General features: G+C 37.5%; 1 protein-coding gene across 2 annotated transcripts in view; it reads right to left on the bottom strand.

The window, feature by feature from the left end:
- LOC100009330 (cGMP-inhibited 3',5'-cyclic phosphodiesterase 3A) overlaps positions 1-16,011 on the bottom strand; it is a 333,186-nt gene that overhangs the window by 125,762 nt on the left and 191,413 nt on the right. The window lies entirely within an intron of this gene.

Here is a 16,011-nt window from a genome sequence, read left to right as displayed (position 1 = left end):
TTCTAACACTTTTGCTAACTCAAGAGAGCACAGGGTATTCCCATTGCTAGCTATCATCACAAATTCTCTTAAGTAAGATAAACCTCTACCATGTACACTTCATTTCTGGACACACTGGTTGTCTATTTGAGTGCCTTAGCTTTTTAATATCTTGCTTGAACTGTTGCATCAGAACTGAATGCAACATGGCAGGGTGCATCTGGCTGGTGCAGATCTTCCTGGATTAATATGTCTGCTCCATGTGCCGTAACTACCACTGCGGATGAAGTCCAAGGTGACACTTCCTATTAGAACATGCATGGAAAGCCAAGACACTGTGGCAAAAACAAACAAACAAAAAAACAAAACAAAACAAAACAACAACAACAAAAAACACCTAAATGAAAGATCTCTGTGAGTGAGATTCCGGTGAAAAGAATGGGCCATCAGAGAAGGAGGTACCTTTCTCTGAAGGGAGGTGAGGACTTCCATTTTGATTAAAACCTTGTCTAAATAAGGTCGGAGTTTGTGAACTCAAGAGGCTTTCATAGCCTTGGCTGCTCATGACAAGAGCCTTGGGTGATTACTAACATCACATATAAGAGTGTCAGTTGTTAAATCAACAACGGGAGTCACTGTGCACTTACTCCCCACGTAGGATCTCAGTCCTTAATGTGTTGTACTATGCTAATTAATGGTAAAACTAGTACTCAAACTGTACTTTATACTTTGTGTATCTGTGTGGGTACAAATTGTTGAAATCTTTACTTAGTATATACTAAGTTGATCTTCTGTATATAAAGATAATTGAAAATGAATCTTGATGAAGATGGGATGGGAGAGGGAGTGGGAGATGGGATGGTTGTGGGTGGGAGGGAGGTTATGGGGGGAAAAGCCACTATAATCCAAAAGTTGTACTTTCAAAATTTATATTTATTAAATAAAAGTTGTTTTAAATAAGAAAAGCTACATTGTACTGGGCTTGAAATGAACTTAAATCTTTAAGCCTTACTTTTCATTTCTTCATTGACTTACAAACATACAGGTACTTTCTATCTTGTAACTTTATTAAATTGAGTATAAAATTTTATTACCTCCTCTTCAATTTAATCTTGTTTGTTTAACTGCATTCTAACCAGAGCTTAATGAGAAAATCCTAATTGCCATTCACACATTAACTGCAATCCTACTCTTTAATGCAGGTATATAAATACCCATTTTTGTCTGTATTAGTCATTGATAAAAATAATAAACAAAGTGATGCCTTAATGAGTTTTGCAGTCCTTATCTTGTCTTGTGACTTTGTTCTGCAAAAACTATTCTATTATGTGTACAAATGTGATGATCCTTATGGGATCATGAAAGAAGAGATTAATATACTCTCTAACCCTATTTTCTGAAAAATAAACACAATTGTCCCTTAAGCTGTTAACATATAACATTATATAACACACACACACACACACACACACACACTCACACACTGTATTAACAAGTACTAAGTAAGAAGATAATACATCCCATCCACATGGGAGACCTGATAGAGTTCCTGGCTCTTGGTTTCAGCCTGGCCCAGACCTGACCACTGCTGCAATTTGGGGAGTGAACCAATTATTGGAAAATCTCTTTCTCTTTCTGTCTCTTCCTCTCTCTATCTCTATGCCTTGAAAATAATCTTCAAAAGAAGACAATTAACAATATGATACCGATTTTCTAATTTTAGAAAAGTTTTAGATTCTCTTTAAAATGAAACTGATTTTAATAAGTGATCTGGTGGCTGCTATAGGGATTTTTTCAAAAATGTCATCAAAAAACTTTAAGTGTGGTTAGGAGCACTATTTCAAAAAGAATAATTAATTCTAATAAAATTTCTAGTATTTTTCTTAAAGAGATAATGGTTTTATTTCTAATATGGACCATGCTTATGGCTACTCATGCATTTTATATATAAATATATACACACACATATACACATACACTAATCTAGTAGTCATGTTTTTTTCCAGATGGTATTAAAAGCAGGTGTTACTTGTATAAATACTTGTATTTATCAACATATCAGCATAAAAAACTAAAAATCAAGCCATTTTTACTATCTCCTTGAAAAATTGTTCCATATTCTTTTCTATGCTAATTTTTCCATATTTTCTAAAATCCACATAAAGTAAAACAGTGAAATAAATTTAAATTTATATGATTTTTGTACAGTCTTCCCTAAATTTTGCCTTATGTTTAAACATTGCACAGTAAAAGAAAAAAAAAAAACTCAAGTATTTGGTTTCTAATATAACCTCTAGGAGCCTCTCCTGCATTGTAGCTATATACATAGCAGGTGACATGCAAGGGAACTTCAAAACATTCATAGAAAATAGAATTAAAATATAACTTATTTTGGTGCAATAAGTTGTGAAATCCTGTACAGCTTTTTCATAATATGCATATTCCATATCCTTCTTAAAAACCCCTCATTCACTGTTGAGGGAAAAATGTTCATTTCCTTCAATGATTTTCGTCACTATCAATGCATAAAACGAAGAAGACAGAATGTCCTCTATTAAGAACTGGCACTGCTTTACTCTTTTACCTTAATAATAATCTGTGGGAATAAACTTCAGATGAAAATCATTGCTTTAAATTAGAACATCTTGTCCATAAAGCACTATAAAGGAGTGTGACAAAAAAAGGGTGGCTACCATTCTTATTAAAGGTAAATATTAATGATTTTTCTTTATGCCAAAACTTCTATCTATAGGAAATAATATCAGTAGTGCAATGAATGGTTTGTCTCATACATAAGCACAGACAGAAAGTGGTTAAATTCTAACAGACTGTCCCTGTGAAGTGGTAACCTTAGTGATGTAGTTAAACCTATGCTGCAGTTGAAAGAGGGTATTAGCATTATTTCTTGTTTCAAACTTGGGTTAAGTTACTAGCAATTTTCTATGAATAATAAGAAAAAATAAATACCTTTTAAGGAGATTTCAGTTTGGCATGATTGTTTATCATGTGACGTTAAAATAATGCTTTTTCCTCTCCTGTCTTTTTCCATAAACAAAAGCTACGGTGCCAAGACCAAATCATAAGAAATGGTAAAATTATATATTTTTCTTCTTTTTGAACAGAAATAGCAATGCCAAGTTCAGTTTGTTCCATTGATTTTAAGCCAAATAAACAGCAAAAAATAGTGAAAAATCTGGACACATCATGTGTCATAAGTTTCTATTAAAGTCCTTATGTAAATTTCAGGTCCCTGAGCTACATGGGACAGGATGACTCTTGCCCTTACAAATTCCACATGATAAGTGCAAAGAGAGAAGAGGGAAAGGGAGGGGTGGGTACACACTTTGAGAAGAATCCATGTTCCTATATGAAAAAAATAGGTATTTAAATGCTATCTTCCCCTAAATTAATACAAGAACTTAGCGATAATGCAAGTTCATGGTATACTGATGTGGAGGTAAGAGAATCTGTTTACCTGAATGCTTTAGAACCACAAACTCCAGAGGAATCACAAATTAAACAAAAAGCTCTTGGCCTTATTATTCATGCCTTACAAATAATGTCATCGAATCTTAGGAGGCTGCTAGTTTATTACGGATTAACAAAAATTTCTGCAAGACACTCTGGTTTAGCAAACCTTACTTGAATATGTTACACAATGGGTTTATAAACTGTAACATGTTTTCATTCATTTTACAAATGTTTATTAAAAATATTCATTAGGTATTGGGTTGTCACAATCAGTATGAAATAAGACTGATTGCTAGAATAATGCTATTTAACAAAATATATATTTCTACATCAAAAAGGAAACTAAAAAATTGTCCTAGGATTAGAATTCAGAAACTTATATGATGAATTGGAATACTTAAAAAAAAATCAGGAGAGGGCATTTAACTTGGTTAAGATTCCAGTTAAGCCACCTGAGTGGCTGTAACTAGCTCTGAGTTCAGTAACTAGCTCTGCTCCAATTCCAGCTTCCTGATAATGCGCACCCTGGAGGCAACAGGACTGGCTCGAGTAATTGGGTTACTGCCACCCATGTGAGGGACCTGGACTGAGTTTGGCACTGGCTCAGCCTCAGCCACTGTGGGCACCTGAGGAGTGAGCCAACAGATGGGAGCACTAACTCTCCTCTTCTGATCTCTTTCACAAATAATAAACAACATTTTAGAAAATTATACAAAGGCTGCAAATACAATAAACCTGTGCTGTACTACTGTTTTCAAAGATAACAAAAGAGAACTATCAAGAAGTTGTGGCATCAAACCACCATTATCCTGACTAGGGCCAATGAGCAATAAAATGGGGTTTACCACATCCCAAATCACTGTTCTCAGAATCCAAGGGCTTTTATGGATTTCCAAACTTCTCAGTGTAGCTGCAATGGTCATGCTATCCTCTTGCTTCATTGAAGAGTATTGCCTATTTTTACCATTCTCTGCCTTCCCAACTCTCTTCTGCATCACCTCCAGCTGACAACTTCTTTTTGAGAACTAGAGCTTTTACATCTGTTTGCACTTCTTCCTCATCCTGACTGATCACACTGCTTTACTTTTAAAATTTCTATTCCATTTTTTCACCTCACCCAGAATCTACTGGGAGACTCTTCCTCCAAAACTTTTTTTTTTTTATTAAAGTGCTCTTTTAAGTGTCTACCACTGGTACTGTGTAAACAAATTTCTCTAAACTCAAGGTTAAAGTGACTTGAAAAAAGAACTTGGTTACAAAATTCTAAAATGGAAACCCTTGCAGAGATGCAAGTGTGAATTGCCACCCAGAAGAATATAAGCACAGGGCCACAGAATTCCACAAACTATTTTAGTCCACTTGTGATAACCTGCAGGTTTCCAATAAGAATAAACTTTAACTTGTAACATGCAGTTTTCCAAGAATTGATCATGGCATAACCGATAGCCATAAAACCAAAGCAAACAAAAAGACAGAAACTAAAACAAAGACCTCCCATGATCCAAAAATTCAAACCTGACAAGTGGCTTCATTTTTATGACTTTTAAGATAATTTCCGTTCTATAACATCTTATGTTGTTCCCTGGTTTTTTCTCTTGTAATTAATAGCCCCAGTTTCCTGAATTTGTTTATGTTCACACAAGACTGCTTTCTACATAAATTGCTACAACCATTCAATTCTGAGAACCAAATTGCTACACAAACTTTGTTCTGCAAGTAACACTTATTTAACAATCGGTACTATTGATGGCAACACAAAATCTTGGGGAGGGGGATGGATTCTATTAAGTCTCAGTTTATTCACTGGAATGTGGATAAAGAAAAACTCTTATACTATAAATAACATTTAATATTACTCAAAACATTTTGTTAAAAATATAACCTGGATATGCATTAAAAAAGAAATCTAATAGAAAACATTCACTTTCTCTAAATTTTTAGAAATTGTACCAAGAATGTACTAAAAACTTGTATCTTGATCTTTTTTCTGATGCTATCACAAAACAGATGTTGCCAGTCTTTTTTTTTTTTTTTTTTTTTACAGGTAGAATTAGACAGTGAGAGAGAGAGAGACAGAGAGAAAGGTCCTCCTTACTCTGGTTCACCCCCCAAGTGGCCGCTACGGCCGGCACACTGTGCCGATTCAAAGCCAGGAGCCAGGTGCTTTCTCCTGGTCTCCCATGCCGGTGCAGGACCCAAGGATTTGGGCCATCTTGCACTGCACTCCTGGGCCACAGCAGAGAGCTGGACTGGAAGAGGAGCAACCGGGACAGAATCAGGCGCCCAGACCAGGACTAGAACTCAGGGTGCTGGCGCCACAGGCGGAGGATTAGTCTAGTGAGCCGTGGCGCCGGCCTGCCATTCATCTTAAAAGACCAACCATTTACCTCATCTGCCATAATCAGTTCCCAGTTCCTTTGCTTTAATTCACCCTCTCCAGTTACCTGACCTCTGTCACATGACCATCTTCACCTCATCTCACTCTGTCTACCTCTCTCGTGATGGCTCGAGATATTCTAGTCTTAAATTCTTACCTTCTACAAAAATATTATTACATTTGGCACGTTTTTTGCATCAGTTTTAGTCATACATAGAGAAATGCTCAAACACCCACCACCAAAACTTCTCTCCTGTTTTCACAACTGATGAAAAACAAGATCTTACTCTATGCCATAGAAAGCCTAAAATCACCCAGCAGGCTATCAAAATTACTTCCCTTTGTCAGACACTGCAATAACTGTTCTCAAGTTAGCATATTGTTCTTTTGTTAGTGTATTAAGTGGAAGGCAATTTTTTAGATCTGCAAAATTAGTTTCCAGGATGTATAAATTACATTTTAGGAAGCTAAAAGGTGAAATATTTATATTAATTAGTTAAATCTTAATGTGTACATCAAGATATCTGGCAGGGGTTGGTGTTGTGGCATAGCTGGAAAGTCCACCGCCTGTGATTCTGGGATCCCGTATGGGCATGTCCCAGATGCTCCACTTGTGAAACGGCTCCATGCTAATGGTCTGGGAAAAGCAGTAGAAGGTGGCTCAACTGTTAGGGTCCCTGCTATCCAAGTGGGAGACCCAGAAGAAGCTCCTGGCTCCTGACTTTGGCTTGTCCCATCCTTGGTCATTGGGGAGTGAACCAGCAGATGGAAGATATCCTTTTCTCTTTCTTTCTTCCTCTCTTTCTCTTTCTATCTCTGTCTTTCAAGTAAATAATTAAATCTTTTTTAAAAAGGTAAATGGTAGAAAAATAATATAAAACCACAATTATAAAACCTGCCAAACTCGTCTGGGGCTTAAAATGATAGGTGTTTTTATCTTTCAGAATATGCTTTTACATAATCAAACTATTACATAAATTGCTATAAGTCCTATAGACAAACACATATTACTATCGCTTATTTCCTTACTTAGTTTTGCCTGATATAAGGTACCACTAGGTTGTGATCAGACAACACAAACATAAAAAAGTGTATATGAGAATACTGTCCACAGACCTCAAAATAAGGAGGCCATTCAATATGTACTAAACATCATGTCTCCTAATCTATAAACACAGGGGGAGAATAAAAGCATAATTGCCAGTGGCAATTTTCCCTTTCATTTCTGTAGACTTGTTTGATTCCTGTTCATCAATGCTCTTTGAAAGAGACAAGGACCATTAACAAAGAGTGACTTAGTCAAGGTCATCCATCAGCTCACCAAAAACACATGTTCCAGAAATGTCCACATGGAAAGAACCACACTCTCTCTGCAGCTGCTCCAGCAAATCCCTCCAACACCAAAGTGTGGAACGGGTATATCTTCCCCAACTGGTGTTTCAGGACAGGATTCTACTGAGAGCAAAGTGCCTCACAGGCAAATTAAGATGTTCTTGAAAATTGTTCTTTCATAGAATTAAAGATGGAACCTCAAAGCCTGGAAGCTCAAATGCTGGAGGAAGCATTATTCCATTTTCCTGTATGAAGTGTCAAAATGAATTAAGTGATTTTTAATGTCTTCTATATGCACAGTGAGGAGGATATGCTGTGACCTCAGGATTCTCAATTACTGGAAACTTTGCTTCCCAGGGGGCACTGACAATGTCTGAAGACATTTTTCATTATCACAACTGGAGGCTGGGGCTTTGCTTCTGGCATCTGGTGCATTAGAGATGAGGGATGCTAGGGAAGTTATAAAATAGTGGGTTCAGTGGTTAAAGAGCAATCCTATTTTCCCTTCTCAGAGGACAAAAAGAAATGCCTCTGCATCCTCTTGATGCTGTGGACATTGTCAACAACAGCCCCGCCAGGACAAATGTTCTAAGACTGTGTCTTATGAAGTCTGCCAGTGCAAATTAAAGACACAACATTAAACTGTAGCTTGATAAAAGCCATTTCACAGAGTGGGGGAAAAGTAAAAACAGATTCCCTCACAGTGTAGACTGGCTCAAGGCTGACTTTAAGATGTCTAAAGGAAGATCTAATGGGGAAGACAGATATGATGTCTCTTCTGGTCACCACTGCATGAGATGACAAGGCCACCTCCATGATGCATGGGACCCATGCAAATGTTTGTCATGTGGTCCCTGTCCATTGAAACAGATTTTACAACACCAAACTATCCCATTTCCTCAAAACAAAACAAAATAAAAAAGTACCCAATATGAATCAATGATTGGAGTAATTTCTAAAATGGTACTGACAGTGGTTATATTAATACACAAAGAAGTGATGAAAGAGAAAGAAGTGCAGGTAAAAGACATCACATTTGCAGAAAACAATTACCCTGGCAGCTAGCTCTATATAGGACATAAAATATTCCTTGGTAACACATTGGACATTTGGGAGATATAATAATGGATTCTCAATCTATTCACATTAACCCCTTGAAGTAAATTCCTGGGGAATATGCCTGGTCATCTGTCTAAAACATATTAAACAGATCTAACGTTAATAAATTTATATGAAATTACTACAGAGAAGTCTGGAAAGCACTTAAATTACTCTTCACATCCTCTTTTCAAAATAAAAAATATTTAACCTAGAAAAGAACTTGCCTGTCACTGAACTGGACATTGATAGGCAAATGATTCCATTAATTGACTTCAAGAGCCATCAGTTGGGCCAAGGACCTCAATAGACATTTTTCAAAAGAGGAAATCCAAATGGCCAACAGGCACATGAAAAAATGTTCAAGGTCATTAGCAATCAGGGAAATGCAAATCAAAACCACATTGAGGTTCCACCTCACCCGGGTTAGAATGGCTCACATTCAGAAATCCACCAACAACAGATGCTGGCGAGGATGTGGGGAAAAAGGGACACTAACCCACTGTTGGTGGGAATGCAAGCTGGTCAAGCCACTATGGAAGTCAGTCTGGAGATCCCTCAGAAACCTGAAGATAACCCTACCGTTCGACCCAGCCATCCCACTCCTTGGAATTTACCCAAAGGAATTTAAGTTGGCAAACAAAAAAGCGGTCTGCAGCCTAATGTTTATTGCAGCTCAATTCACAATAGCTAAGACCTGGAACCAACCTAAATGCCCATCAATGGTAGACTGGATAAAGAAATTATGGGATATGTACTCTTTAGAATACTATACCGCAGTAAGAAACAACGAAATCCAGTCATTTGCAACAAAATGGAGGAATCTGGAACACATCATGCTGAGTGAAATAAGCCAGTCCCAAAGGGACAAATACCATATGTTCTCCCTGATCGGTGACAACTGACTGAACACCAAAAAGGAAACCTGTTGAAGTGGAATGGACACTATGGGAAACGGTGACTTGATCAGCATAGCCCTGACTGTTAATGAACAACTTAATACATTATCCCTCTTAGTAGTTTTTTTTGTCTGTTCTACTTAATATGACTGGTTTAATTCTGTAATTAATACACAGTTATTCTTAAGTGTTGAAATTTAACTGAAATGTGATCCCTGTTAAACACAAGAGTAGGAATAAGAGAGGGAAGAGATGTATAATTTGGGACATGCTCAAGCTGACTTGCCCCAAATGGTAGAGTTAGAAACATACCAGGGTACTCCAATTTAATCCCATCAAGGTGGCATGTACCAATGCCATCTCACTAGTCCAAGTGATCAATTTCAGTTCACAATTGATCATAATGAAAGGACTAAGAGTCAAAGGGAGCACATAAGCAAGTCTAGTACCTGCTAACACTAACCGATGGAATAAATAAAGGGGAGGGTGATCCAACATGGGAAGTGAGATACTCAGCAGACTCATAGAATGGCAGATGTCCTAAATAGCACTCTGGCCTCAGAATAAGCCCTAAAGGCATTCGGATCTGGCTGAAAAGCCCATGAGAGTATTTCAGGCATGGAAAGCCAAGACACTCTGGCAAAAGATCTCTGCGAGTGACATCTCAGTGGAAAGAACAGGTCTTCAAAGAAGGAGGTACCTTTCTCTGAAGGGAGGAGAGAACCTCCACTTTGACTATGACCTTGTCTAAACAAGATAAGAGTCGGAGAACTCAGAGGGCTTCCATAGCCTTGGAAACTCATGACTGGAGCATAGGGAGATTACTGATGCCATAGACAGGAGTGTCAATTGGTAAAGTCAACAACAGGAGTCACTGTGCACTTACTCCTCATGTAGGATCTCTGTCCTTAATGTGTTGTACAATGTGAATTAATGCTATAACTAGTACTCAAACAGTACTTTACACTTTGTGTTTCTGTGTGGGTGCAAACTGTTGAAATCTTTACTTAATGCATACTAAACTGATCCTCTGTAAAAAAAAAAAAAAAAAAGAAAAAAAAAAGAAAAGAAACTATCAACTCCCAACTTGACTCTCACTGGGATTAAACATGACAATAGGTCTGATCTGATTTCATCATCATTAAAAAAAAATCATCTATTATTTTTCACTTTATGTTTCTGTGTGGGAGCAAACTGTTGAAATCCTTACTTAATGTATACTAAGCTGATCTTCTGTATATTAAGATAATCGAAAATGAATCTTGATGTGAATGGAAGGGGAGAGGGAGTGGGAAAGGGGAGGGTTGTGGGTGGGAGGGACGGTATGGGGGGGAAGCCATTGTAATCGATTATTCGTACTTTGGAAACTTATATTCATTAAATAAAAAAAAAAAAGAGCCATCAGTAATAGATTAATTTCACTAGGTATTGAAGAAAATCAAGAATTAAAGCCCATGACTCCTCCCCCCCCCAAAATCATCCATGAGACTTACGACGTGCTGTGACAGCTAAGTGGTCCAAAGAGTTGCTTCTTGGAATAGAATTGTCATAGTCTAGAGCCTCCAATAGTTGGTAGACAATTTAAGACATGATACTAAATTCACTGCAGGTCACTTTTAAATGTACCGATAGTCTTGTGTGTTTAATAACTTTTTGTTTCACCAGATTATTTGGCTCTTTTCGTGTATTGTGTGTGCAATGCTTCAATCATTGAGGAACACACAAATCAGCCATTCATTATCCAAACAAAGACTTCAATCATTTCAAGGCTAGATGGTTCACACAGCAGCTGTTCCTCCTGTAAATAATCTTAGGTCAAGTTGCTGGTAATAAGACATCAATAATATACTAAATGACTAAAGAATCTGCTAGTCTTTATTGATAAATAAAGCCTTGCTGGTTCCCAGTATATTAAAATTTTTGGAAGTTCAAAAATCCACCAAGGTAAGTAATCTTTTCGATTAGGTACCCTCAACTAAGTGTTAAGTAAATTCTAGGCTCTCTGGAATCCCCTCCTCCTACATGTAACTTTTTCAAAGGATGGCAACTTCCCACTGGAAACTTTTCTTCAAGAATTTAAAGAAAAAATAACAACATGGATTGCCTTGTGAGAATTCCATCCGCAGATTTCATTTGCTATTACTGGGAACACAGCCAGAAAGAAAGAGTGCTGCAGGCTGCTGGAAGTTTATCACTTAGCATCTTTCCTATATTTAGATGATCTACTATTTGAGAGAAGGTAATTTTTTAAAAGATAGGGAGGACAAAGGGAGAAAAACCAGCCAGAAAGTTAAGAGTGAGCTGACAAATAACTTGAACATAAAGTCAAGTCAACTTGAGTGAACCATGCTGAGTTGAGTCACATGGAATTAAGTGTTGGAATTGACTCAAAGCAAGACAGATATTTTTCTATATGCAAGTATTTGTTAGAGAGGATACAGTTTCTCAAAAATGTTACACATGATATAATGTGGGATGATGAAGGGAAATTTGGGAAAATCCCTTATCTATTAAGCATCTCAGGGAAAAGCCAGGAGAGACTAATTCTCTCCAGGTAATAATGGAGGTTGACATTAGATAAAACTCTTTGTTGCCAAAGTTGTCTGGCAACTGTGTGATGAAAAGAGAAAGTTTTGTTCATTTTTGATTCCACAAAAGCTAAGAAAGGGCCTGACATATATTCATGTTTTGTTTTCAGATTTATTTATTTATTTATTTGTAAGGCTGAATGACAGACAGATGAAGAGACAGAGCGATCTGTTGGTTTACTACCCAAATGCCCGCAACAGCTAGGTCTGGGTCAGGCCAAAGACAGGAGCCATGAACTCCACCTTGGTCTTCTACATGGGTGACAGGGGCCCTAGCACTTTGGTCATCACCCACTGCCTTTCCAGGTACAGTAGTGGGAAGGTGAATTGGAAGCAGAGTAGCCAGGACTTCATAGCTGAATTTCTATATGGGATGCTGGTGTTACAATGCATAGTTTCTTTCATAATATGCATTTATCGTGAATTTTATGAAGACCTGTTATAGACCCAAAGCCACATTTATTACATGTGTTTTCCACAGTTAGGTTGTCCATCATTACGTGCAGAACTTTATGCACTCTAAGAAAACAGGAGTCACTAGATTCCCAGTATGTTTCCATTTTTGTCAATATTGCTTCTCTCTTATTCTCATACCAATAGTTTTACTTTCTTTACAGAGTTTCTCCAGGTGCATTGATCCAGTAGTACATTTGAGAATAAGACTACTTTTTTGAAATCACCTAAGTGGTAGGGATGAACGTCAGGTGCCTGTTAGGAAAAGACATAAACAGATGCCACAAGGACCATTCTGCAGTCGAGTGCATTTTCTTCCCTGCATTGCACCATTTTCTCAGTCCTCAATCAATGCATTCTGGAGAATTTGCAGTGATTTCTTCTCCAGTATGATTGTTTTCATCTGCAAGTAATTATTAAGACACATACCTCCCCTTGGCATAAAAAAAGTTTCACTCACTCATTCACTCAACTTCACTCACTTCTGCTGCCACCACTTCCCACAAACCTTTTAAAACAGAGCTTCTCCAGCAGCACATCCCACTGTATTACACTATTCTCTTGCCAGTTCCCATACTCTGTTTTCCACGGGTCCTTCTTTATCAAAACTGCATTCCTCAAGTTCCCTGATACTCTCCTAGTGTTTTTTAAGGTTTTCATCTTTCTTGACACTGTAGCTGAATGCTCTTCTTGGAGTGACCTGATGGCACACTGCACCCATGCATAAACGTACATACACACACACACACACACACAGACACACACACAGAGACACACAAGAAACAGAGAGAGAGATTTCCATTTGCTGGTTCACTCCACAAATGCCTGCAACAGCCAGGGCCAGAACAGACCAAAGATGAGAAGTGGAAACTCAATCTGGGACACCTCCATGTTGGTGGCAGGACCAAAGCCCATGAGCCATAACCAAAGCCCATGCTGGTTCTCAGGGTGCCCGTTAGCAGGAGACTAGAATTGAAAATCGTACTGGGACTTGAACACTGCCATAGCATAGGCACTCCAACAGAGGATAAGGGCATTCCAAGTGGTGTCTTAACTGCTGTGCAAGTGACTGCCCCATTCAGTATCTAACTTTTGATTCTGAATTATTTTCCTACCAACTGGTCCGCCATGAGACCAGGTGCATGCATGGACTCCCTCTCCTGCTTCCCCCAGCCCTTTCAGTGAGTATTCTCCTGGAATACTCTGATTTTCTTTTAGTATTCTTCTTCTGGCAGGCTATCCCTTGGTGTCGATCAGTCATCACAGGCATGATCACCATTGCCAAGTTGACATCTTTTGCTCTAATCTGGTCACAGAGCCGAGAAGGGCCCCTCAAGTATTTTCCTCAAATGTCATCTTCTCACTTTACTGGACTAACACTGACTTAATCAACTGCTCCCTGAAGTGCTCTGTGTTAATGACACCAATTCTCCTGAGTCTGTTTCAGACCTGACTCCTTTCTACCTCCTTCTATCTCTTCCATCCCAAATCACAGCATTCCCTAATTCCTTCTCAGCAGTTTCTGCAACAGCTCCCACCCAGGAAGTGTTTAAAAGAAAATTCATACATATCTGAATATGCCCCACAATCTGCCCATTTCAGGATTTTATTAGCCTTTTCATCCTTTCCCTCTCTTTTGGAAGCTCATCCATTGTTAAAGACTCACCTCAGATATCATTTCTACGAACTATTTTCTAGTTCTACTATAGAGAAATATTCTCTCCCACATAAATCCAATTGCAGTCTGTTTATATATTTAATATTGCATCTACCAGTCTGTCTTACATGTGAATTACACATGCAAGTACTGTTTGTGTGTTTGTGTGAGTTGTTGGAAAGCAGTGACCTTGACATTCACTTTTTCTTCAGAGTGAGAACTACCACAGTGCTGTCCACGTAGGAAGTGCTCCAAAACTCACCCTAAACTCAACTGAGATTTGAGAGAGGCTTTGGAGTATTAGTAACACATTAAGAGATCTGTGTTCATGTATCTGAAATTCCCTTTGACTGAAAGGCTTTAGACATGATCCAAGGAAATGATGGCAAAATAAGAAGGTTCAAGGATGAGAAACAAAAACACAGTATTTTCCCCCCAGTGGAAAAGTGACATTAGATAGGAGGCTATTAATTAATGCCTACCCAATTTATGAAAATTTTCTCCAAAACAACTTTCTTTTTAAATTTGAGAGGGAAAGAGACAGAGAAAGACAGAGACAGACCGACAAAGAGAGTTCCTATTCCCTGGTTCACTCCCTAAATGCTCACAAGAGCCAGGGCCAGGCCAGGCGGAAGCCAGGAGCCAGCAACAATTCAATCCAGGATGGCAAGGACCCAAGTATTTGAGCCATTACTCACTGTTTCCCAGATTCTGAATGAGCAGGAAGCTGGAATCAGAAAATGAGCTGGGACTTGAACCCAGGAATACCATGACATGGGGTGAGGGCATCTCAACTGTTGATCCAAACACTGGCTCCCAAATAAATTTTTGGTAGTTGAAATGTTTTCTATTTTTTAAATGTATATAGTTTTTTGGTTTGTTTTTTCTTTTTACTCTGACAGTTTTTATCTGAGTTTAAGAAAAGAGTGGGACTACATATACCACTTTCACATTAGTTATTCTGCCAATTGAAATATCAGGAAAGACCCTGATGCTCAAACGTTTATTCATGCATGCATTTTAAACATCCTTTGCTTTTCAGAACCATTGGAAGCCTTCAAATATAATGAAGACATTTATAAAAATATTTGTGTATGTTTATGTGGAATTCTGAAGCTGTCTAGCTATATGAAAAATTTGAAATTTTTAAAATATTGCTTGTTTTGGAATTTAAATTTAATTCAAATAATTGTACTTCTATGAGACTTTTTAAAATTTATACTGACAGAGTGATCAATCTCTACCTGAAGATAAATTATTACAAAGTAGACCACTGGGGGAAATAAAACAACATTATATATATATATATATATATATACACACACACACACACACACACACACATATATATATGTGTGTGTGTGTGTGTGTGTGTGTGTGTATAAATACATGAAGGGTCTCCAAAAGTTCATGGAAATATGTGTTATGAAAAGACTATGCATGGATTTCAATCTTTCTGCATTAAAATAATTATCTTTCAATTCAATTCTACCATGAATATTTTGAAGTCACCACTCCAGTATACTACACTACTTGGAAAGGAAATGTCCAACAATTTGTCTTGTGTATTTTTAACGTCAAAATGTCTGAAGGGATAGTAATTAGAAACTCTAGGTTTTTTTTGTGTTCATCTCTACTTTTTTATTGGTTAAGAATTGCAAAGAATTAACCTTGTCTTAATTTCACCTCTCATTACTAACTGTACTTGGAATTCTGATATAAAATATTGTAGATACAGAGAGAGAGAGAAAATGGATAAGTAGAGGTAAGAAGGAAAACAGTAAGGCATAAATTCTTTTGGATAATCCTAATGTAACTGTACTGGCTATGTTATTTACTAACCAAACCAACATTGAACCAAACAAAATCATAGCTATTAAAATCTCAACTGAAACCTCACCTTGACTTGATTTTCCCAGTGACCCAAATTAAATAGTCAGCCACACCAACTTAGTGATATCATAGGTAGACATAAGGTTTGTGAAACACTTGGGGAAAGCTTGTACTTCACAATAAACTTTCAAATACAGTATTGTGCATTCAACTCTTTCTTTTCACTGTATATTTTTTAGTGAGAAATACAAAACATGAGTAGGAGAAACAAAAATTTCTCTCCACTTTTTTTTTTTTAATTTGGCATGCTTACAGTAAGGTAAA

This window comes from Oryctolagus cuniculus, chromosome 9 (genome assembly GCF_051225735.1).
Source record: "Oryctolagus cuniculus isolate XC-2025 breed Fujian yellow rabbit chromosome 9, ASM5122573v1, whole genome shotgun sequence".
Classification (NCBI taxonomy): domain Eukaryota; kingdom Metazoa; phylum Chordata; class Mammalia; order Lagomorpha; family Leporidae; genus Oryctolagus; species Oryctolagus cuniculus.
This window is presented reverse-complemented; position numbering and strand designations above follow the sequence as displayed.